The following is a 26,125-nucleotide window of genomic DNA, read 5'->3' on the forward strand; positions in this document are numbered from 1 at the left end:
AAGGGGAGTTTCGCTTTTCTTCTGAACAAAATCAACAGGTCGTTCTTGTGGGAAATAATAATAATTATTATAGCATAAATTGTAGCATGTATTAACCTGAATATGTATCCCTGAGTTGTTTTTTTTTTAACAGAAAAAATAAAGCCAGGTGTGAGTTAATTTTCAAATTAACACATACACCTGTATTCAAACGTTTGCTAAATGAACAGGAATGTATAGATATGCGTTTATAAACAAATTCGTTTATATATCTTTAACTATCTTCTATTTGTTATTTAATAGATTTGTTGTACGTTCAACGTAATGTTACTTCGGTAAGCCATGTTATTTTGGTTCATAAATTGTATTCGAAAGCACATTAATAAGGTAAGCATATATGATTTGTTTTAATCAACACACATACATTTTGTTAAATGTCGATTTTAGCGGCCTCCCCGTCCATACAGATCGTGCGACTATGAATTGCGCCGATGGAATTCAAATTTTGAATGGAAACTCTCCCATTCTCGTTCTTCTTTCTTATGGGAACACGTTTCATTCTATTCACAATTTTACTTCGTTTACTCAGCAAATATCAAGATGCCAACGGGAAAATCAAAACAATTAAACTTTGTAAAGATTTCAGAATAATGAGACCTGTTTCCAAGGTAACGTTTGTGTAAAGAGTGTTGCGAACAATGTACGTACCGCGCTTCGAAATTGTTGATAATCCTAAAATTGATTTTCGTAAGTCAAATTTTTACCATACAGTCGCCGCATGATTATTTTCGCCAATTAATCAGTAATTGTCGTAATCATTACGCCAAAGATTACCGTACTTATAAGATATTCTTTAATGATTTTGGACTTTTTTAGAAAGTTTCCGGGTTTTAAAGACCCGCATGCGCCACATCAATTTAGCTGTATATACACAGAAGAAGTTCATTAATTCATTCACATATAAGTCAAGTTTAGGTATCTCCTCTCTACTTTGCAAAAAGATAACATTTCTAAAGGAGGATATAACCACCAAAATAATCTAGCATGCTATACTAATAAACTGAATGTATTTGAGGTCATAGTCATGTAGTCGTATAAAACACTGGTAATAAAAAACACGTATATATGTGATAGTTTATCGCTCGCGACACTTGGTGTCAAAAGATCAACATATTTAATTATAACTAGGGGATTTCTTTGTTTTAAAAACTTTCACTTCAGTTATAGGAGATGAATAACTGTTTAGAAATGTCTTACCCATACGCGGGGGTTCGCTTGTTTTTTTTTTTCTTCCCGAGTGAAATTCAAGAGCTAAACATTTTCGAATGCACCTTTGCTGCATGGTATTTCATAAATCTCTGTCTACACTATCAAACTAGTTTGATAAAAAAGGTGTGATGTGCCTAAATACGGTAGTTATATGCCCAAACATATTATGGTAGGTATATGACATCATCATGGCCATATATGGGCACATCACATTTTTTTGTCACATAAAATATGATAGTGTAGACAGAGCTTAAGCATCAGCTGATCACACACGCGTGCACATTGTACGAAATGATAAGGTTTTTATAATGTGTGATGATATTGTTGCCATTCATGGAGAGAAATGCGAAACTCGAGCGGTGGGGTATGAAATGACACAATCACTTTATTTCAACGCCAAGAAACCCACTCAATCGTGTGATTCGGAATTGTTACCCTTGTTCCTTACAAAATTAATCGCTGTTGTAGAAAACCTTCAAACTCCGGCTCATTTAACAAAAGGGTAACTTTTGTAAATGTTTCCAGGTAATGAGGTGCCGACAATGCGATCGGTAATAGTAATATTCGTCATACTTTTGTAGTTTTGAGGTCAATCGATTATTTCATGTTGTTTTTTGTTTGTTTACAAGTTTGCATAAGTTTAGGAGGTATCTTTAAAATGATTTTGTCAAATTGGTATCGTCAGCAAATATTTCCCCTGGGGCGCAATTTGGTCGCGTCAAATGCGATCAAAGCCAACTATGGTTTTAACAAAGATGATATAGCGCAGCGGTGCTATGATTTTGGTTTTAGGCCTTCCTATATTGACATATATTGACATTATAGGCCTAATCGTTGCTATTGACCAAAAATGTGTTTGTCCGCATTGCGCAAACCGACTTTTCCACACTGCTTTGCATATTCAAACGATCCGAATGTTTACGAACGCGCATCATATTATATTTCAGATTTTTAGAAAATGTCGCACACGGAATTTACGCACACTTAACGTCTGCAAAGCCGTATTGTAGGCCTGCCGTAACTAGGCCTAATTGTTTACTACATTTGTTTTTTACAACTAGCATTGCTTTGTGGATTGTAAATGACGAGGCGTCAAGTTTGGAGACGTTCTCGCCGGATCATATTTTGTTTTTAAATTCAATTTATTCTTTCGGGGAGAGCTCAGTATTCGGAGGCGAACAGTGATACTATAGGCCCTAGTTATGTATTTTTTAGAGTAAACTCATTACTATGAACTTTCAAACCGTAAGCCGACCAAATATCGATAATTGGAATATTGACGATGCGCCTACGACGTCTGGATCGCCACCGTCAATTAGGAGCAGAACTCATCTACGGCCAACGTATGCTGATGAACCATACGATATTCGAGCTATAGACCATTTGAATGGCAGATATATTGACTGTTCTATTGAATACAATTTCGATGAGGCTCTAGAGTCGCCATCGGCATCCCCAAACTCTGCTGAGTCTTGTGACGTTTCCCTGCTGGACCGGCACCACAACCACCAAGCAGACTACAGCCTCAGAATTGCAGACGATGTTGATGAATGTGGTGATTACTATGGAACGCATACTTTTCGAAATACAACGAAGAAATGCACCAGCGGCCCATCATACAATTGGAACTTAAATTTATTATCGAGAATATTAGCGAAGACAAAGCGTTGTGTTCCACGGTACCCGGATGATATCTGCAGTCATCAGCAATTTGTATTCTTTTTCTTTCTAGGCATTTTTGGTATACTGTTCTTTTTGTGTTTTTAAGGCGACCGTAATTAAATTAAGCTGGCTCTACGTCAGCACTATCGTATTTATAATAAATTGTCGTATTTCCTTAGTGATTTGTTTGATTTTTAAAATGAGACTAATAAACGCCAAGCTATCCGCACCCCCGACCCTTATTACAAAATAATCGAAGAAATACGGTATTACAAAGAGGGCGGGTGACATTTTATTGAAATTGAAACAAAAATGCGTAGGCGACGATCAGTCATGAACAATGTGTTTGCTGCCCTCAAATCTGTTCTACACACGGAATACTCGCGTTTATTTTTCGAGTGGCATTCTCCAGTCTGATGCGTCAAATAATAACCTTATGTTCTGCACGAATATTACACGCGTACCGTATCATACACGAAATGTACAGTATACTGTAATGTAGATATTCCTCGATTATGAATGATAACCTATTATTAGAGCCGTTTCTTTGATGTAAAAATGATTAAGTGTCTAAAATCCAGTAGGCCTATTAAAGGTTATTAAATATATTCTTGACTGAGATAAGCACTCAATCACAATAGTTGTTTGTGCTTCCAAAAGCTACCCCTACCAACTCAAAATATATTTGGTTTGTCAATGAATATGAAGTGTGAATATGTCTACTGCTGAGACACTTACAAGGCCTACTTGATGTGTAAAAAGGAAGAAACCTTGGTCTAACAGACAAGAATGTCCGGGAGTCTAATATAACATTCACATGTTGTCCTTTCAATTTCTAATATGCCCGTTAGTAAGTTAAATACATTTTGAACAATATGAATACATTTTGAACAATATGAATACATTTTGAACAATATGAATACATTTTTCAAAATATTCAGCAATTTATGAACATTTTATTTGCGTTTAAATTTATAAATTCTCCAGAAATTATTTACTTACTTACAAATTTAACTCATCTCAATAGTAGATGTCTGTTCGCCATTTCCCTCTGTTCCATGGTTATGATATTTATCTTAATTGGATCAAATCTATTAACTGAAAAACATTTGTTTTCGGACCTAAATTAGTGTATAGAGAATGACTTCTTGATGGATTACTGTAGAAAAAGTTTTAGTCATTTAGTTACAAAGAGCATACACAAAGGTACGGTTCATTCAAATATAATACTCCCACGTCGTGAAACGTCTACTTGTTGAAACCATATAATGAAGCCGCCAGAGGATATGATTTCTAATGTTTTCTAAAACATAACATTAATCACATTCATTGTTTCATTAAGCAAGAATGATGTAAGTGCTGTATGTTATATGATTGGTATGACGCGAATTGAAAGTCTAAAGCTCTGTCCACACTATCAAACTAGTTTGACAAAAAAAGTGTGAGGAAGGCCTACCCAAATAATAATGGTAGTGATATGACATCATCATGTCCATATGGGCACATCACATTTTTGTCACATAAACTTTGATAGTGTAGAAACGGCCTAAAGGACTGTCTTTGTAAACCATTCCTCCAATGAAAGGAAACATGTCACACACTTTCCTAAAACACTGGAGACCACCTTAGAATTCAGTACATCATCATCTACATATTTTATTTCCATGTCGCTAATATCATACGCATAGACTCTATACAGCTCAATATGTCGGTCGGTTGGTCGGTCGGTAAACTATACAAAATACGAGCTCATGTATTATACGCCATATGTACCAAACTATTTATCTTTATCTCTAATTTATTTTACTAATATTTTGTAGTCATTCGAAGTTGTGTACTGAACTGAAAGCTTTAAATAACCCGTCTCTCCCTTTCTCTCTCCCTCTCCCTCCCTCTCACAATCTCTGTACGGTCCAATTTAGTTATGAAAAGTAGTAGGCCTACTGGATCGAATTTAGAAAGAAATTTAACATTTAAACGCTTAAAAACAAACATTAAGATGGGCTGGCCACATTTGGTTATATGGTTTTCAATAACTAAGACTAACTGTTTCTTCATATATGTATTAATTTTGATGTTCAATTTGTTTTTTATCACCTATAGCAGTACTTTTTAAAATTGTTTTAAGAAGTAATTTTAACCAATTTTATACATATTTTGTAAATTGAAACGCAATTCAGCATTTTTGCTGCCATGTTTTAATCTTTTTAAATACCAATGAATAATAGCTGTTATGATCGAACAAGGTGGTTAACTGATTAATAGGGCACAATCTTTGGAATGATACGTTTAGCCGTTGGTCACATACATAATGCATTGTGTGCGCCAGAGCACGTAATTGTGAATTACACCAAGATGATACATTTATTTTTATTGTTATTTTATTTCGAAACCCAACCAACAGCAAAAAGAAATTTGCCAATAACATGAGGTTTAACACACAGAAACAAACAAATACAAATACAAAAGCGGATACAAATACATGTGATGATAGTTCGCAAACTAAATTAGCATTTTCATCGACAACTGCAAAATTTAATTTGTTGATTTAGATTGAAACTAATAATAAAAACATTCTATGATTGGTTTTGAACAAACCTAAAACTGAACAAAAACGTGAATAGAAAGTAACACAGCTCGATCGATTATTTAGAAATTGAATACATTTAAGACAAAAATGTCAAACACATTTTATTTAAAAAAGGGTAATTCATAGCATAGTTTCGGGTATTGCAAGCAATACTAGAGTACCGTAAAACATGCGTAACCAATGTATTTACGTTTACTAGACAGTGACGCCATTAACCCCACTCACTATACGTCTCATCCTTTTGTGTTTAAATAACTGTGATTCGATTTGATTCGAACATACGAGTATAATATTGTTGACACATTGAGTGGTCACCACTGTTACACCACGGGGCCATACTGGTGCTCTATACACTATGGTAATGGGAGAGAACGCTGTAAGTGGCTACAGGACATGACGAGACCATGAAACGTGGTTCCCACTAGCGACGCAACGTAACGCAACATACGCAACGTTAGAAAATGCCCTTCCAATAATTGTGTTTGCCCCCGCCTGCGTGAAATAAAACTTGCGATGTTTACAACAGTATTGCGTCGTCGGTTCCCACTTGTGATTACGCAATACAGTACTTTGCGTCTAGTGGGAACCACGCTTTAGAGGAGAAACATTGATGCATCTAGTCTAGTCCCAGAGCGCATTGAGCACTTTTTAGTAGATATGTGCGCTTTACAAATCTGATATATTATTAATATTACCCCTAGAGTGAATTATATAAATGGTTACGTATAAATAGTATATTTAAAAAAATGAGTATATCTGTTTGGATTTAATGTCCTTCGCATAGAAAAATTGTAATCAACATGGGGTTATCGACATTTGAATGTTATCTATTTTGAGTGATGTCGATTGATGAGATTAATTGTCATGTTCCTTGTCTTGTTTACTTTGTCTTATTGAGTCGAGGGACACAATCACGCGTTGCATTGCATTTTAAATACACTGATTCATCAGAATTTAGCGATTCCGTGTAAATCGTGATTGAATATTGTATTCAGTGGATAGGCCTAATGTACAATGTTTGTGTACAGTGCGTGCTTCATTAGAACCCCTATTGATGATGGGACATCTTCGGGACCTAACAAAGTTTCCTAATAATAGGAGTGTCCCTTTATTAGGAGTGCCTCTCTCTCTGAGTAGGTGAATTGGTAGTGTTAAAAAACACATTGTTTTCCTTCGCGCGTACGATAAGCCGTATAATAATTGTTTGCACGCCGCGAGGAGTGGGTCTGTTCAGGTTTATTTACCCGAGTAAATTAGTTTCATGGGCCGATTATAAGTAATAAGTAAACCTCTGTCAACACTATCAAACTAGTGTGATGTGCCCAAATATGGCAGTAATATGACTAAATATGGTAATGATATGACATCATCATGTCCATATATGGGCACATCACATTTTTTGTCATCAACTTACTTGGGTAAATAACTAAGCCTGAACTTTTTTTTCTTCTTTTCTTACGATAACATTATTCTTATTTTACGCGAACTTATGTAATTTTTCTTTTGTTGTTTACACAAGTAAGGCATTCTGTCATTTATGAACAGCCTGTAATAATAAAGATTTAGCATAAACATAACATACGGTACACCATTTAAATTGGACAAATAATGCAAATTATTTCGATAAATATACTTAAAATAAATCACATACTGTTATAGTACTATCAAAATTAAAAGGCACAACAAGTGATTTCAAACAGAATTGAAGTTATCAATTATTATTATTATTATTAGGTGTCGCGTCGGTGACAATACGAAGGAGACATTGCGTAAGTGTGTGTTTTGTAGTGTCACGTGTCCATTCACCCATCCTCATACGCAGTTTAATACTGTATAAAAGTTTCTTGTTGTCTTTATTCGTGGTTCACTTTAAAACACAAACATAATGCTTTTAACACTATTTTTTGCTGATCGCGTAAATACACGCGTGTATGCGTTTACTGTAGCGCGCCATCTTAATTGAGTTATAATTAAAAATGGTGAACAATTTTCTGCAATAAGTTCTATTGAAATGGTATATCACACGTCACTGCTTCAGTCACTCTAAAGTACAGTATTAATTAGAAAAAGGTTATTGTTAGTTAGAGTGAGTTATGTCATAGTCTTTAGGTTTTTATAAAAAAAAAGACCAACGTTTCTAAAATGCGTCATTTTAAATGTATTAATTAATACAGTATTAAAGAAATATGTTGTAATGTTTCGTGAACAATGCTTATATCAAAATAAACATCCTGAAATATACGTGTCAGATTGGTCTGAACGCAGTGCGTAATCAATTTTGCATACACGTCATCCGCACCTGTCGAAATGAACTACAAAACGTGGTTAATAGGCTAGTGAGTGTTGAACCACTTTACTTGGACATTCATCAAACAAATTTAAGGGAAATTTAAAAATTAATGATGTCCAGCAGACTGGACCAATTAATTAGACCGCAAGTAATTTTGGTCAATGCATTTGCTTTAGTAAAAATATTTAAAATAAATAATACAATATAATTGAATTTAATGTTACATTTAAATACGATTAAAATAACATGTAGTACTATACAATATTGCACAATACTATAACTCAAAAGTTAGATATATCTCGCAGTACCTTATCAATCAAACTGGAAAGGGCATTTTTAATCCACGCAGTGGCGCTATGACTGCTCTACCCTGCGTACCGCATGACGTCATAAAACATTTGAGTCAATAAGAAAACTGGATTCGTGGGACGGACATGAAGGAAAAACGGCGCGAATCAGAGAGCAGACAAGCTTAATAAAACTGACTTTCCCGTGTATTGTCATATTAACTGACTGGCAAGATTGATTGCTACTTGAGGGATATACCTATATGGTTGGTTTCTTCAAAAGAGAACTCTTTCATCATTTTCTTCAACTAAATAATCACATTGACTCATTCCTGCACAGAAGAAATCGACGCTTAACAGGTTAGTACGAATTAATATTTGTTATAACTTATCACAGTATTCATATATCTATGCCTATTGATACATGGCCTGCGTATAAGCCAGTTTTATTCTTACTATAAAGGCCTATATAGTTTTACACTGAATATTCGTAAGGTCAGTGTTGAATGTGTTGAATGCATATCAATTTTTAGTTAGAGAGGACTGGTAGTCTTTCGCCGTATTACGTCAACAAAATATCTCATGCATGTGTTAGTTGTTTTAATTACTGAAAACCAATTTCTACTACTGTACTTAATACCATACCTTGATCACTAGGAATAGTCACGCTATGGCTTACAATCGGTTTATGAAAACTAGGCCTTGCGACAATTAGTATTAGGCCTATGTTTAATGTGTGCCAAATCCCCAACCGCACTAGGTTTTAAAGTCCAACTAACATAATAGAACCAACATTCGCCAAAAATATAGTATTATGCTATACACAAAATGTTGACTATTTAAAATTCATTCTTTTCGTGTTTTGTGGAAAGTAACTTTATGAGTGTAAAGATTCCGATTGTCTTTTTTAAATTTAGTGTTTTATTCAATCGTTTATGTTCAAAATGTCCTTTCTTTAAAATGACAACATTTTCAGTCAAAGATGCTTTAGAGTTGATATTTATGGCACATCACCAAACTATGCTATCGTTAGATGAGTGTACAATTTTCAAGTAAATTATGATGTTTTATAGACCTGTATGTGCTATATGTACTGAACGTATTTCACATCAAAATTCAGATTAGAATTCTCCCTTGATGTTTTGCTTGGAATTGGCGCAATGCAGTTATTTGATTATTATCAATTAAGTTTTTAAAGATGTTAAAGGTGTGTAGGCCCCCTAGTTCCATAATTAAAGAATTAGGAGGAAATAAACCGGAATATTCTTCCGTAGCCGGAGGGCGGACATCGATGTATATATATTTATAGACATGGGTTAAAAGGTGAATACAACTTAGGACTATATTACTAATGGAAACCTAAGTAAAGTAATAGATTTTGAACATTAACTAATATAATGAAATCTTCCTTTCTTTGACAAATGTTCTGCAAAATTGTAAAGCGTTCTTCATAGTTTATTTTTCAAATGATTGTTTTTTTGTAATATGTAGAGCATGAAATACAAAATTGTATTTTGAAATAAGGTTTTATCCAATAATTGTAGGCCTCAGTTTGTCTTTGTGTAATTGTTGATAAAAATAAAAACGTCACGTCCGTTCTTTTCCGATTGTAACAATACACCACTGGTATACCACGCCAGTCCCATTCTTTGAACTCTTTTAATTTTAGATTTTCCAAATCTATACACTAATTATTTTTGCTTTAGTTATTTTATATTTCTTGTGCTTTAGTACATACTTCAATTGAATCTAGGCTGATAATTTATAGTTGGCTCTTCTATACTGTTTATGCCTAATCATATTTATGACCTCAAAGGTAAATCAAAGTGTTTTATAGTTTTGGCCATTTCTACTGCGATGTGAAATTAAGTTTTCTATCTAGTTATAAAGTGTGACATAGGCCTAAAGGATAACACAATTTGGTACCAAATGTTTCAAGTTTACTGAAATCATCGAAATTGGTTTCACTATCGTTAAGTTATTAATATTATTTAATGTGGTAAATTAAAGTTACTATACTAACCAAACGCTTGCTTGTTTCCAAAATGACAGCGGTTGTTTTTGTATTTTGGTCCGCATAAACAGCATCTTACTAGAACGAATTTAATAGAAAGAACCATTTAAATTGTTTAAAATGAATTTTTCTTTTTCTAATTACTTTTTATTAAGGTCTAATAAGAAAGAATATGAGATAATGTACATTACATGTTGTAATATTCTCAGTTTCGGCCGTTGTTCTTGTTTTTCAGCTACTTGGACGTCATTCCATTTAGTTTGAAAAGCGTCGAATAATTTGTTATGAGATAAAGATTTGTACATAAAAAGATAACAGAAAAAAAGTGAGATAAAGAATATTGTATTCTAGTAAAGCAAGATAGTTTTAGAACATAATCTCATTTTAAATAAGCAAATCGAATTTTGGTTCGGTTAAAGACTTGTTCCAGATTAAGTTATTTAGTGTCGGAAGTTCTGTTGAGTTATTTTAACTTTTAACAAAACAGATACATTCAATATCCTACATAAATCTGGTATGGAATCCGATTATTAAATTGGAAAAATAATGGTAAAAATATCAGAAACTATAGACCTAAAATTAAATAGGAAATGCCACAGGCCAGAGAGAAAACATGTCAAATAGAAATCACCAATGATCAATATTGTTTTTATATGTATATTAAACGCAAATGACGTTATTTTTTTAGGCACATCAATCAAAGTGTTATCATCTTAGCTTTAAAACGCGTTTTATCCAAATGATAGGAAACGCACCTGCCCGCATTAAAATACCTAATGAAGCTTAACCGATGTTTACTTAGTCTGTTGTAGGTTACCAAACTCAACCTAGAGGAAACAGAAACATAAACATCAATTATCAATGTCTTTGAGCTTTTATAATTAAAGTTTATTAACTTAAGGCGAGGCTCCCTTGTTTAAATCCTGTATGAGTCCACCCCAGATCACTTTATAATATTAGAGCAGTATAGAGCCACTTTTCTGTTAAGCTCTGTCTACACTATCAAACTAGTTTGACAAAAAAAGTGTGATGTTCCCAAATATGGTTGTGATATACCCAAATATGGTATATCTATATGGACACATTGCACTTGTTATGTACGGTATTTTGCTTGTTTTTGTATAATCTCAAAAGATTGTTTTGTATTTTATCACACGCCGGAAGGATAAGATATTTTTCTCAGTTAGTCCATTATAATCAAGAGGATGGAATTCTTTATTCATTTCTTTAGTTGGTCAGTTTTTTAATTAAGATAAAGTACACAGTGTATTTTTTGTATTTCTTTTGGGAATGTCGTGTACTTTATGTTGAATCGATTTTATGGATTTATGAATGTACTTTGTTCATAATATAGATTTTAAATTTCTTAAATCTGCTTACGATATTATTATAAATTATGTGATAAAAATAGAAATTTCAAAATATTAGACCTTTAGCTATGATATCGGCATACTTGGAATTATGAATCAAGTGCCCCGGATTAACCGTATTATGAAATTTAATTAAATGTTGAGTATCAAGAATCTTACGAAAACATCGTTTTGATAAAAATGTTTATTAAAGGGCCTAACTGTAATGTCAGATACAAAACGTTTTAAACTATCCTATCCTTGATTTATTTTCAAAAAGTAAGCTCTGTCTACACCATTAAACTGGTTTGACAAAAAAAGGTGTGATGTGTCCAAATATGGTAGTGATATGCCCAAATATGGTAGTGGAATGACATCATCATGTCCATACTTGGTAGTGGTATGACATCATCATGTTCATATATGGGCACATCACATTTTTTGTCACATAAAGTTTGATAGTGTAGACAAGACTTCACCGATTTAAACAAATATGATTTTAGAAATCCACATTCTTGTACCACTTGTTAGATTTATCAAACTGTGCATAACTTCTCAATACCAACTCTGTGGATCATACACTTGCTTAATGTAAAACCTCAACTCAATATAATGTGTCCACTGAATAGGGTGAATAGGGGTGTCGTAATGGAAAAGTTCTACTGTACACTACCTATCTGTTGTTACCTATCTGTAGTTAGGACATAGGTTTACCTAAAGCGTGGTTCCCACTAGCGACGCAACACAAGGACGTAACGCAACGCAAATGAATTGACCAATCACAAGCGATGGCTTATTCGCTTCTAATTGCTAACTATCTATAACTTCGCTTGTCATTGGTTAAAACGCTTGCGTTGCGTTTACGTCCTTGCGTTACGTTCTAGTGGGAACCAAGCTTAAATAGGAGATTCGTTGGAATAGAAAACTGTATACTACTGCTTATTAGCAAACCATTGATTTCGAACACACTTCATTTGGAGAGCTAGTCATCAAATCAAGGTCACTTTCTACAATTCCATAAACCACACTAATAGCCGATTCGATCTTTAAGATGTTTAACTAATGGCACTATTATTGATAATTTGTTCCATTTTTTATAACCAGTAAAGTGGATAGACGTGATTTTTTAGTGACTAATTTTGTGTGAATTGTTTACCTAAATACCGGAACATGTATTTATACATTAATGGGCGTGAACTTAGCTGTGTTCGTTGTAGATCAAATCAAAAGGTTGTCTGTCTGAACACGTCTTGTCTAATTGATATAGCAATATAAGTAGTAAATTAATGTAAGTGAAGTGGTATATTAGGATTTATGTGACTTTCCGTGAGTTTACATTGTGAGTCACTGGATACTGTGTTAGAAATTCTAGGCCTACATCCATTCATCATTCATTATGAATAACAAAGTCGTTTTTTGTCGATATCTATAACACCATGTAATGCCTAGGCCAAATGTTAATAATTATTAGATAGGGCCTATATAGCGCAAATAAACGATGCGCTCGACAATAAAGAGAAAGAGTAGAAACCAAAAGGAAGAGAACAAAAAGACAAAAACAACAAATGTAAAAGAAGTTTCACAGATTTATCAATTACAGTATTTTAACAACAATTTATTTTTCTTTACCTTAATGTTACTAAATTATATTCCTCTTTCGTTTTCAGAATGCAACTTTGGCGTGTCATACACTGGTTGTATTTGCTACCTTTGGTGTTTCTAGTGAGTACATTAATAGCAACCTCATCACAGGGACAGGCTTTAGGTTGTTCAATATTAAAGAATACACAATACGAAGCACATAAGCACGGCTGCCGGACACAAATTATACGAACAGATACGTGTGGAGGCAGATGTCACACGCATCAGGTATAAACAACAAATATATTATATACATTAAAAATGATTGATTATCTCTCATATACTATTACCTCAAGTTGCGTTTATATTGCCACATAGTACCACAGTAACGAATCATTTATATACGATGTGACAGAAACAGACGTATCAACACTATGTTTCAAGCTTTTTTATTCTACTGCAGTTACTGCAGTACCTCGTTTTACTGCGTATGATTTTAAACTTGTCCCATGTAGAAGTTCAGGCAGTCACTGCATCGGCTTGCATATTGAAAAAGCTCCAAGTAAAAAAAAAGTGGCATGGTCCGTAAAGCGTGGTTCCCACTAGCGACGCAACGCAAGGACGTAATGCAACGCAAGTGAATTGACCAATCACAAGCGATGGCTTATTCGCTTGTGATTGCTAACTGTCTATAACTTCGCTTGTCATCGGTTAAAACGCTTGCGTTGCGTTTACGTCCTTGCGTTACGTTCTAGTGGGAACCAAGCTTTACTATCGGAGCATTATTATTTTAGGATGTGGGAATAATTACCATGGACAAATACCCACATAGACACAGTTTGTATTAGTGTGTTTTTATCATCACTATCTAAATATGCAAATTTAAATTTGCATATATCTATGAGTGATGAAAGTTCAGTTTAGCGTTGAAACCGTTGATCAGCGTGGCGGACAAAATCGAAAAGTTAGAATTTTTGAAAACATATTGTAAACAAAACATTAATGAATATATAAATACATTACATTAATCAATCGTTCGATTTATATACAATGCATTATTTTTTTATCTTCATTCTTCTTTATTTTATTTTTTTTTATCTTCTACAGGTTCCAAGACTTGAGCGACCTTTTATCGATTCAGACCACAAGTTATGTTCATACAGCCGCGTAGAATGGAAATCAATTCAATTGAACGACTGTGATCCCGGTGTGAACAGGACCTATTCGTTTATGAACGCAAAAGCCTGCCAATGTAGATATTGCAATAGTGCATACACGAACTGTCTTGGAGTTTAGGTTAATTCAAATAATTTTGTATTTATATTATTAATTAGCTAATAATGCAATATGTAAAATATATACTAAATTACTGGCGCAAGTATAATTCCCCTCAAATTGTGGAGTAATGATATGATCATTTGATGATCGTACTTGTTGGTTGACTCAATACATAATTGGTCCTCGGATGTAATCCCATCTTGATCAAGTGGTAGGCTTAAGCTTAGTTCCCACTAGGACGCACCCCATGGATGTAAGCGCAACGCAGGTAATTTGACCAATTACAAGCAATAGATTATCCAAACTGTCGCTTTGTCATTGGTCAACTCAATCAACAACAAAACCGGTTTAACAAACAGGCAGACAGACATTGAAAGACAGTATGAGGGTTCTATTTATATAGAATATATATTACAGTACGTTTGTTACTATTAATGTCGGTGTAGGTGTTGTCACGATTGGGATTCTGTTCTTACAGTTGGTACATTCTAGAATTAGACAGTAGTGGATAGGGAAGAATTCCCATCATATGGGCTAGGATGATAGAGATTTATACTATTTACCATATAAATGTTATATTGTTTTCTGTTGTATATATTAATTATGATAACATTTTTGTTGTCTTGTGTGAGTTCTTCTCACGTTTATTTAAATTCTCATTGATGAATATATTATATACATATAAGTACATTTGTGACAATTAAAAGTAATTTTAATTATGATAACAATCATAATAATAATAATACTATTTCAAATTTTAAAAAAATTATAAGGTATGCTTAATTTATTTATCATCAACTATTGGCAAACATTGTACATATTAGTAAAGGTATCGTTGATTCTCAATGACATCTTACAATGTAATGCATTACGTTAGTGCTGATGGTGTTTATCTTGTGTAGGCCTACTATTGTTTAGTATATTTTGAAATAAACTGACCACTCATTTACAATTAGCTCTTACTCCTAGTGAACGAGTTTTTCCTTTTAGTAATATTATTTATCTTTATGGCGGTTTTTTTTTGTTTGTCTAAAAATAGTATACAGCGTTGTTTACAATTAATTTTCCAATTTTATGTTTTAACCAAATTCCAAAAAGAGAAAGATTTGTACATGATTTCTATATTAATCAAGAAATACGTATAAATGTATTTTAGACCAACACTTTCCATTTCTAACTCAGCCTTATATTAATATCTTTGTTTCTTTGCCCGAGGGATTTTCAGTACACGTAGGCTGTATATAGTAATTAACAAAATAGGCCCATATCAAGGTTTACGCTTGGTAAACTTACATACAAGGTCTTTTATCTTTCACAAATCAACAAAATACAATAATCATATCAACCAACACACACCCACGTGTTGTTTTGTTTCTTTCATATTTTAAAATAAATCAAAAATATTTCACATTTGCACAACATTGAAACGATGGCCTTCTTCTGATTTTTAAAAAATTATTATTCACATACCAATTGGTTTCTTACTTTTTAAAAATAGTATTATATATTTGGGGTTTACTATATATCACGGCGAACAAAGGCAGTCTGCGTAACGCGTACATACGACGTTGCGCGTATTCTTCAATGTGTGTCACTAACAACGTCAGCCTGATGTGTTGCTTTCTTGTCAATCATTTTAAAACAAAATGACAACAGTCGATACAATTCAGTAACATTCTAGACTAGTCTGCAAAAAAAACTGCATCGCAGTAACTTTCTGACCTAATGCCGTTTAATTATAGACATGTCGACGTCTATCTCAACCAACCTACACAATGTAATATATTAGTAAAGCCTACATCAGACTGATCGAAGGATAGATGATGCTCACAAATTGACATCTGCGGCAATCCAATCCAATGAGCTATGATTAATACTTAATATATTAAAAATTTCACTTTGAAAAAAAGATTCACCTGCTCTGGTTGCTACAGAGGTGGGAGTCATTTATCTAATCATTTATTTATATCATGACAACCAAATTCAGATAATAATAATAATTATGAGCTATAACAATTCTCTCTCTGATTAACCTTAGCCTAGTTTAGATCCTGGTAGTAGTAGAAAAGAAAATAATTATACTTAACTATTTCTAATTTAGTGTTAATTAGAGTGGGGTTGAGTTAATTCTTATCCTGTACAATTTTAAAAATATACATCCGGTTTAACCTATATATGCTAATAAAACAAGCATTGTCATTCTATTCCATTCATTCATGCCAAAAGAGAGTGGAATAGTATTGTTTACGTTGAAAATATATTTATTTATTTGAATTTACACCTTTAGATCGGTGGCACATTTATAGCACTAAGGTGAATCCTTTAAAATAACAATATAACATATAAAATACAATAGACAAAAAAATGCATTTTTACATACAGAAAAGTGTATACTCTAGTAGCTAGATCAACTTTCGTATGCACTTTGAGGTCCAGAGAATTTGACTTCAGAAATTGGTTTAGGGTGGTCAAACAATCATTTTTGGCTTGGTTACACATTTTGAAAATGTGGCGAAAGGTCAAAAGGTCAGGGTGAAAGGTTATAATACCAAACACCAATAGGTCCTTAAATCTCGACAACCACTGGTCACACCAAGGTAATTTTTGTCTCAAATTGATCGGAAGGTATACATTTATATTCAGTCTAATGGGACAATTTAGTCAAAAATGACCGGAAATGCCATTTCTGACCTTTGACCCACTACAGAGGGCATGTATGTATCTCCGTAAGTACTGGTCGTAGACACTTGAATTAGGTCCTAAAATGTTCGCAATATACATTTATTTATTTGTTGCACATTTTGAAAAATGTTACAAAAGGTCAAAGGGTCAGGGTCAAAGGTTATATGAACAAACACAAATAGGTACTTGTATCTTGGCAACCACTGGTCGCAGCAAGTCAATTTTAGTCTCAAAATGTTGAGAAGGCATGTATTCATATTCAGTCTAATGAGACATTTTAGTGAAAAATGATCAAAAATGCCATTTCTGACCTTTGACCCACATACCAGGGCATCTTAATATCTCTGTAAGTACTGGTCGTAGAAACTTAAATTTGGTATCAAATTGTTGGAAATATACATATTTACATTCATTCTAACAGAAAAATTGGTGAAAAGATGATCAGAAATACTATTAATTACTACATACCTCTACACAACTTATTCTTAAATAAATGGTATGCAATAACTGATGCTTTAAATGGTTTCATTATAGGAATTACAACAAATCCTTTACTGTTTGTAATTATACTTTTGCTTATAATAATGCTAGAAAATATTGTTTTTGGTGTAATATGGTAAAAATATATGTATATCAAATAAATACACCCTAGATATAAAACAAGGCCATATAGATGGCTGCAGTCGCGTGCTCAAGTGAGTGTTTACCGACCGACCAACCGACCGACGGACATAGTGAGCTGTAGAGTCGCGACGCGACTAAAAGTACAACACAATTAATATTGTAATAAGAATAACTGGATGAAACCTCCTTCATCCGGGTGCAAGTACAATCATGATATTGAAAAGGTATCGGAGACAACTATAATAGACCAATTCATTGTCATCATTCTGTTGTATAATATTTTTTAATGTCACAGACAAATTATGCATAATTTATACACGTCTGTTCCCAGTGTACATAATAAAACAATATTTCTGGAGATTTATTATCAATACCACTAGAAACTTAGGTTTTTTTTATTTTTTAAGTACTAAATGCATTGACAATAAAAGCATCAGAAGTGTATTTTAAAATCATGATAAAATCATACTACAATACACTACAGTACACAAGGGTGTTTTCAGGAAAGCTGGACATATTGAAACTATGTATTGGCATATATGCAAAAGACGTGTTGATTGTTGACAAGTTGTAGTTACAAACAAAACAGATGACAAATTGTGTAATCGTGTCTCATATAGTGTCTCAGGATAATGATGTGTCATTGTTTTATATCATTATATACTGGCACCTGGAGAGGATTCGTTAAATGGAGCCTGTGACAGTGTCACTTTTATTCTAAAAGACAGAAACATTTTAAATAAACGCTCACCCCTCCCTTCGATTTAAGCGCCCCGCCACAAGCATATACACAACAAGGCCATATACATGGCTGCAGTCGCGTGCTCAAATTTTTGTTAGTGTTTACCGACCAACATAGTGAGCTGTAGAGTTGCGTTGCATGCGACTAATAATTGTATCACAACACATTTCAATGACTACCATAATCTACAATTTACCAAGCATTTTTGTATCACTTTTTGATAATAATTAATTATAACATGCCATATTACACCAATAAAAAACGAAAAATCCCTTCTGAACAATAAATGCACGGGGCGTTTATTAGGATGAATTCGGTAAGTTACTTTAGCATTCTGAAAAGAATTCTGTTGGGCTCGACGTTTCTATCAAAATGTTTGATCATCCTCGGGGGTCAAAAATACTTTCTAGCATTATTATAAGCAAAAATACAATTACAAACAGTAAAGGATTTGTTTTAAATCGTATAATGAAACAATTTAAAGCATAAGTTATTGCAAAACATTACTGTACAAGAATAAGTTGTGTAGAGATATGTTATTCGTTTGAAACAATAACATTAGTAATTAATAGTATTTCTGGTCATCTTTTAACCAAATTTTCTATTAGAATGAATGTAAATATGTATATTTCGATCAATTTGATACCAAATTTAAGTTTCTACAACCAGTACTTACAGAGATATGAAGATGCCCTGTCAGAATAAGTTGTGTAGAGGTATGTTTTTTGTTTGAAACATTAGTAATTAATAGTATTTCTGATCATCTTTTCACCAAATTTTCTGTTAGAATGAATGTAAATATGTATATTTCCAACAATTTGATACCAAATTTAAGTTTCTACGACCAGTACTTACAGAGGTATGAAGATGCTCTGGTATGTGGGTCAAAGGTCAGAAAGGGCATTTCTGATCATTTTTGACTAAAATTCCCCATTAGACTGAATATGAATGCATGCCTTCTGAACATTTTGAGACCAACATTGACTTGCTGCGACCAGTGGTTGCCAAGATACAAGTAGCTATTTATATTTCTTCATATAACCCTTGACCCTGACTCTTTGACCTTTTGTAACATTTTTCAAAATGTGTAACAAATAACAAAATCTATATTTCGAACAGTTTAAGACCAAATTCAAGTGTCTACGACCAGTAGTTACGGAGATACATACATGCCCTGGGTTTTGGGTCAAAGGTCAGAAATGGCATTTCCGGTCATTTTTTACTAAAATGTCCCATTAGACTGAATATAAATGTATACCTTCTGATCAATTTGAGACCAAAATTACCTTGCTGTGACCAGTGGTTGTCGAGATTTAAGGACATGTTGGTGTTTGGTGTTATAACCTTTCACCCTGACCTTTTGACCTTTCGCCACATTTTCAAAATGTGTAACCAAGCCAAAATTGATTGTTTGACCACCCTAAACCAATTTCTGAAGTCAAATTCTCTGGACCTCAACGTGCATACGAAAGTTGATCTAGCTACTAGAGTAGTAAGGCAAAAGAAAGAAGATAAAACCAATTTATATGAAAACATAACATATTTCTTAAATAATTTATTTAATCTATTTTTTACTTCTTTAGTTCTAAACATGTTAAACTTATGTGTTAGAGAAAAGATATTAGTTTAATTGTTGTTTTTTTGGAGTTTCTAATTGTGTTATATTATTTATATTTAATTTGTTTTGTTTTGAGGAGCCTATTCACCACAAGCTTTGCTTTCTTTTAGGCTCTTCCACTTTATATTTATATATTTGTAAAGTGAAATAAATAAATGAAAGGAAATGAAATGAAACATACTAAAACAACACAACGGGATTTTGTTTATTAATAAAAGCACCATTCAGCCAACAAATGGCTTGTCGAAAAGAGTTGATACAACTTATTTGAAAAAGTGGCAATGTACTGTATAATGTATAATAGATGAAAGGTTGTAGTCAGGACCTAATTCCGTACGAGTATCGGGTGAACTAAAACCGCTTTGAAAAAAATATTCACTACAATGTTGTGCCTAGCCTGTGTTCCAGACTTAATATTAGTAAAAAGATAAATATTTTGGCATATATGGCGTTTCATACATAAACTACTCGAACTTCTATTTCAGACAAGCATCGAAAAGCCTCGAAATCGCTAAAGACTTGGGGCAAGTTGTACCCTTCTTCAAATACTAGGGTTTCATTAACTTACTTTAAATTATAGTCCTCGTGTACGACACGAAAGTTACACGCGTGTCAATTGTAAATAATTGTTCAGTATACTAATCATTCCTTAGTTTTTACCAAACCTGTTTGTTTTTTTCTTTCCTTAATTATGCTGATAAATCATCCACCAATCAGTAAAAACTCTTAATATCGCTTTTGAAGCAAGGGCCTAAGGCCTAAACTAAAATAAAAAAGGACATTTAAAAACATTTTAGCAAATTTTCCGTTCTGTAACGAACAACATGTTTCAAGATTGCAAATAATATGATATATGGCGATATACGATTTCTATATTTGGTAAATATATATATATATATATACTGTATTTGTTTTCAATCTTTCTACATAACTACATAGATTTATGGGAGTGCAGAGAAAAAAGTTACAAATAGAGAATCTCCTAAAGAAAACTGACAAAATTGACAAATACAATTAAAAAAAAAGGAAAAACATTTAAAATAATATTTTATGTTTATGATCATCGTCAAGAGATAAAAATGTTGATAATATTATATTAGGCCTAACAGTCGCCATATATAAGTTATAGAAATAGAATAGTTATTCCATAATATACTCGTATTTAATTTGTTCTACTGTCAACTCCCCTTCATCCACATATCTTATTGCATGCCTTTTAAAACACTGACACAAAGTAAGCTTATTTTCTGACTTAAAATAATAATAAAATAATAACACGAAATAATGTTTTGATAAATCGTTTCTGTAAAAATTAAACATACTGTGCTTTTAAAAACATGTATATTCCGTATTTTATTCGAATCTTTCCCATCATCCATACTTTTTCTATTTCATGACATAGATCACTAATGTAGAACACTAGATCCCAGTTTGTATCAATTGGGGTTTTAGGCTGAGAATATTTTTTTTTTACCTTCTCAATAGATTTAATATTATCTCTGCCAAATGACTAAAACTATTTAAATCATGCCGAGTATTTTTTCCGCAATCTAACCTGCTTAACGAGATTATTTAACGTGATTTATTTATGTCGTCATAACATCGTTCTTTAGTTAAAAAATCAAATAACCTGGCAACGAACCCATTTAACTTTTTTCTAAATGCTAACATTACCATAGAAACTGGAACACGCTAGTGCCACGTCTTCTGGTGAGCGCAATGACGTCAGCTTTTACATTATCTTCTACACCCCTGACAGGTATCGAAGTCAATTGAACTTCATGCATCAAATTAAAGTAAATGCGAAATTTCGAACTCTCTCTAAATGCTACTCCGCTAAGTCCGCAAACTAATCAGTTTACGGGAATTATATTGATATAGACGTCAGTCGTATTTCATTGACTGTCTTATTGTTTTTATTGGTAGAAATGATCTGAATAATCATATCATATAATGTAATTATTTTGATTGACTAAATGGGGAAATCGTTGTAGTAAGACTAACTCAGTCGCCAGTTGGTCGTCATGTATGTTGCAACTCAGGAACGGGTAATCAGAAGGTGATACCAAAAGATGCATTGGAATTATTAATATGTTTCAATTAAATGGACAAGACATAGTGGCGTATTTAGGATTTGGAAAGAAGTGGGTGTTCTTGAAGAACAGGTGTGATTGTCGGTGTTCAATGCGGAACAGCTTTCCCCTTCTCTGGACATATTTTTTATTTTCGGTTCGTTGGTATTTCCCATCATTATATTATACAGTAAAATATCTATTTTAAGAACACCTCGACATTCTGATCAAAAAGAGGTAACTTTCCCTGACACGAACGAGGGGAATATACGTTTTAACACTACCGCCAACCCCATTCAGGAGAAACTTTGTTCCCAAATTTGTCCCATCAATAGGGGTCTATAAATTGCAATGTATCATACAATCTATACATACAATCTTAAATAATGTAATTTATGATACTGTATTGCTTTCCATTTTGTTAAAACCATTTTTTTTTCTCTCAAGAGGCTATTCTATTTTTCTCGTGACAAAAATATATAATCTATAAATCAATCATCATGTCTTTTCAGAATCTTGTATCGTTATATAACCGATGCGTTACTCTACTTAGCCACTGTTATTAAAATCTTCTTTAATCCATCCATTCACTTATTAAAATAGAATACTTGAGTATTTACTACGACTAATAATAATAATGCGTATAATGCCTGATTAGGCAAATATGTTCAATTTATATAATGCGTTTTAAACAGAAAGAACATTAACAATCATTATGCTTTTTTAAATATTATGCCAATGGGACTAACGTTGAGCCCAGAGCAGTGTTGTATTTTTAGTCGCGTACAACGCGACTCTACAGCTCACTATGTCGGTCGGTTGGTCGGTAAACACTAACTTGAGCACGCGACTGCAGCCCCTATGGCCTTGTTTACATACTCTCCTCTCCTACTAACTTAGGGTAAGTCCCGTATACATTTCTGAACGGAGAGGAATGAGCTGTTAGGAGCTCGGTTTACTAATACGCGGCCTTATCCCCCCAACTCATTTACATTTACAGCTGAGTAAACTGGGAGTTGTCGGGAATTGTACCCCGGTCTCTCTCTGTATGAAATTCAAGTGTCCTAACTACTCGGCTACCCAACTGATATCAACGTAATACGACAGAAAAAAATGATTAATTAGCTATTAACTGATGGTGCCACCAAGCAACATTATTAGAGTACTGATATTGCTGTTGTATAAAAAAGATGATACGATAAAACGTCACACTATGACGTCACTTTAATCAAACCCACAGATTGTAATGCGTCATTTGTGTATAGAGGGCGATATCAACTCTCATTTTGAAATGAGGAAAGCCAGGAAATAGTCTGCTACCGTTCAAATGATTGTGAGAGCAATTGAGTAGAATTTATAGAAAAGCAATTTTCACTTTTCACAAAACTTGTGATTACTGAATAAACTGTCCTAAAGCGCCAGCACAAGTTATATTTTACCAGGCTATTCATTTATTTCGTGTGAATCTTCGTTTCGTAAAAATTGTTTTACTGATATACTGCCCTCTATTACTATTATGCTAATTACGAAGCGATTCGAAAGCGCCACCAACTGCTAATACTAAGCAAACTTGGATTTATAGGTTACTTACGATTTATTTCGTGTTGGTGTGAATCAGGTATAAATAACATTGTGGAATGTGCGTATAGTAATATACTACTGTTGACTGATATACTGCCCTCTATTACTATTATGTTAATTAATGAGTGGATATTCGAAAGCGCCACCAACTGCTAATACTAAGCAAACTTGTTTTGTTTCACCAAGCTGGTTACTTAAGATTTATTTCATGATGGTTTGAATCAGGTATAAATAACATTGTGGAATGTGCGTTTTGCCATCTACTACTGTTGACTGATATACTGCCCTCTATATTACTATTCTGCTGATTACTGATTAAACCGAAAGCGCCACCAACTGCTAATACTAAGCAAACTTGTTTTGTTTCACCAAGCTGGTTACTTACGATTTATTTCGTGTTAGAAAATTGTGAAATGTGCGTATAGTACTGTATAATCTACAAGTTGACAGATGTACTGCCCTCTATTACTGTTAATGTTAATAACTGCGTGAATTCGAAAGCGCCACCAACTGCTACTATTGAGCAAAACTTTACCAAAGAGAACACAGCAATGCTATCACCTGGCACTAGTTACTAACAATTGATTATAATGTGCACGCAATTCAGAGCTCTTGTAAAAAAAATCGGATTCATTGAGAAATCAATCAATCAAGTCCAATACTGCCATTTATGGAGTGGGCAGAAAATGAAAGATAAAACAATGACCTTCTGAAATGTATATTCGTTTATTTTACAAATGTTCTTTTCGAATAATAACTATCATATACCACCGTGATTGTCTCTTCATTCTTATGCTCTCTTACTTTACTTTTTTTTCAATTTTTGTTTCCTATTGCCTCACTTCATAATTCTTTATCTGGACATATCGTTATTACTTAATCGCCCTATATCAGAGTTGTGAAACGAAATAAATTTAAATTAACCGTATACTACTTAAAATACCCATGTTCGTAACAACGTGTTTTCTATCGGTATTTTACACATTAAATTTGTTTATATTTTACTACTATAGGCCTATTTAACATAGATTTCATCAAACACTGTAAATGGAATGATAGATTGAATGAATAAATTGAGATATTAGGCTAAGACTTTAAAACACAACGTTTGTCTCGTTAACCCAACTAAACCTTACATCGTAACGGTGTCATTGATATAATAATGAATTAATTAAATTACTAATACATTTTGTATGCCTTAATGTCACCGACGCAGTTATAGTGTTCGGTAGTTCAGCATAAACTAGGTTTGTAATAAATAACGGAACTATTCTTCAGATTTATGTGTAATGAATCTATTTCCATAATAACTTATAGGGTTAAGAATAGATTGGTTTTTAACAATTAAGCTTGTAACATTATATAAAAGGCACCTGTAGAACGCCATAATAATTTATCATTTTGTTTATTTATCATCATTTGTCATCTTACTAGTGTGTTCATACTAGAGATCAGAGCGGTTTGTAAATTCGTTACGATGTGATATTTATCATATAGAAATACCGGAAAACTGCCTTCCTTTATTTCCTAATTATTTCACTCACGTCAAACTGAACTCATTTTAAGAGGTTTTTCTTTAGTGTGAATGGTTTTTAAACCAAGAAAGTTTCTTGCAAGTTTCGTCAACACACACAAAGAACAAAATAATATTTAAAGTTGGTCCTATTCAATTGCACTCTTACACACAATCCAATTAAAGGACTCATGCCTTCATATATTACATTTTAAATCTAGTTTAAACCCATGAATTACAAAAATATTCTCCGATAGTCAACTTAAAATACATAATTGTATAATTTAACAGTGATGATGACATAGGCCTAATTAGCGCATTAGTTCAGCGTCGCGGTATTTATAACTCGTTCGTATTGACCTCGGTTGACCGCAACGACATTCAAATTTATCTTCATGCGTATAGTTTGTTTTCACTCCTTTACCACACTTCATCTGGTAGTTTTTCTTCAATGGTACTTCCCTGATAGTTAGCTGACATAGCTGATGACTCGATTTCACGTAAGGGGCTTCTATATGTGGCTCCTGTAAAGAAAAAAAAGAATAAATTATATATGGTCACATCTGTTGTATATAATGTAGTCTGGGTTCCAGACGGAGTTTTGTCTTAATATTAGTAAAAAGATAAATATTTTGGCACATATGGCGTTTCATACGTATACTACTTGATTTTGATTTTCAGACAAAAATCGCGGTCGCAATAAAAACAAATAAATAAAAAAGACGATACAGACTTGGGGCAAGTCTATATAATATAATGGTATGACCTCATTTGCATGTTCAGTCACCTGTATACATTGCTTGACGGTGCGATGTCAAGGAACTATAACAATCGTATGTTACAAACCAAACATAGTTTTGCACACTCCTTGAAGCGATGAGAAGCCCTCGCATTGGCAAAAGAACTGCATGCCCACTGCATGCGCAGTGTGTCGTTTCGTCATCTTTTTATACACTAAATGACGTCATGCTTAACATCTTCATTTGAATTTCAG

The 26,125-nt window shown here is 33.2% G+C and overlaps 1 protein-coding gene across 5 annotated transcripts in view; it reads left to right on the forward strand.

Moving 5' to 3' along the window:
• Positions 1-26,125, forward strand: part of LOC140061158 (uncharacterized) — a 77,531-nt gene that overhangs the window by 12,101 nt on the left and 39,305 nt on the right. For 4 of the 5 annotated variants that reach the window (XR_011847412.1, XR_011847411.1, XR_011847414.1 and 1 more), the window contains exon 2: positions 283-366. The gene's annotated coding sequence lies outside the window, so the exon portion shown is untranslated. Of the gene's footprint in view, positions 1-282; positions 367-2,195; positions 3,057-26,125 lie in introns of those variants that run through there. The other variant, XR_011847413.1, reaches the window with a different exon arrangement.

The sequence above is a fragment of the Antedon mediterranea genome, chromosome 10 (assembly GCF_964355755.1).
Source record: "Antedon mediterranea chromosome 10, ecAntMedi1.1, whole genome shotgun sequence".
Lineage (NCBI taxonomy): Eukaryota > Metazoa > Echinodermata > Crinoidea > Comatulida > Antedonidae > Antedon > Antedon mediterranea.